This window comes from Curcuma longa, chromosome 9 (assembly GCF_044706935.1).
Source record: "Curcuma longa cultivar G26 ecotype Majalengka, Jawa Barat chromosome 9, ITB_CL_G26_1.1, whole genome shotgun sequence".
In the NCBI taxonomy this organism is placed as follows: Eukaryota; Viridiplantae; Streptophyta; class Magnoliopsida; order Zingiberales; family Zingiberaceae; genus Curcuma; species Curcuma longa.
The window spans coordinates 4,453,946-4,454,841 of record NC_133869.1 but is presented as its reverse complement, the minus strand read 5'-3'; positions in this window follow the sequence as shown (position 1 = coordinate 4,454,841).

Sequence of the window (896 nt, the reverse complement as noted above, 5' to 3'; positions counted from 1 at the left end):
TTGCTCATAACATATTAATTATTCATAAACTTGAGAAGGAATTATAATTTGATGAAGATCAATCACATATTCTACTGCTGTGTGTTTTTAATCAATCAAAGTTTAGATGCCTGCAACAAAAGACATGTTAAAGTCCGGCTTTATCATCTAATTTAGTTGAAAAACATGAATGAGATGTATTTTAGAGATAAAGCACATTGTTAACAATTGAATGTATTTGAATCCTCAGTTGGCCTAATCCTTCACCATGCATGAGATCATCTTTTGTCAACTTACTTGTCCCTTGAATGTATCTGAATCCTTAGTTGGCTTTATGTATTATCATTTTGGCGGAGCCAGCCTAGTAATTTACCCAGGCTGATTCAAACTCTTGGGCTACGCCGACAGGATACCCCAGGCTAGCTCTTAAAACTTTTTTCTCCTCTTCCTAAATCCAAGGTGTTTTTCTTCTCGTAGCTGTCGGACCCCCCGAGCTATAACCCGGGTATAAATAAGCGTGGCTCCGCCCTTGTACATATCGAATACAAATATGATCCTAATTTAAATTGTTTGTTCAAATATCAAAATTCACAATCAACTCCAATCACTAAGAACACAATTGTATTACTAATAAATAAATGCATAATTTATCTATCCTTAAGCCATGAATCTATTATATTTAAAAAATTACACTAACCAAGCAACGGGGTTCATTGAAAACCAAAAACATCACAATGCACAGTTTTTATACATAACTAATTACAGATTGCTCTAGAAAATCTAGAGAGCTTGCAAATCCATCCCATAAATACACATGCACACACAACTTAATGCATTTATCCAAGCAACACTACAATCTCGTAAGATCACAGTAACAGTGCATTTATCCAAGCCAAATCAAATATGGATCCTGGTGA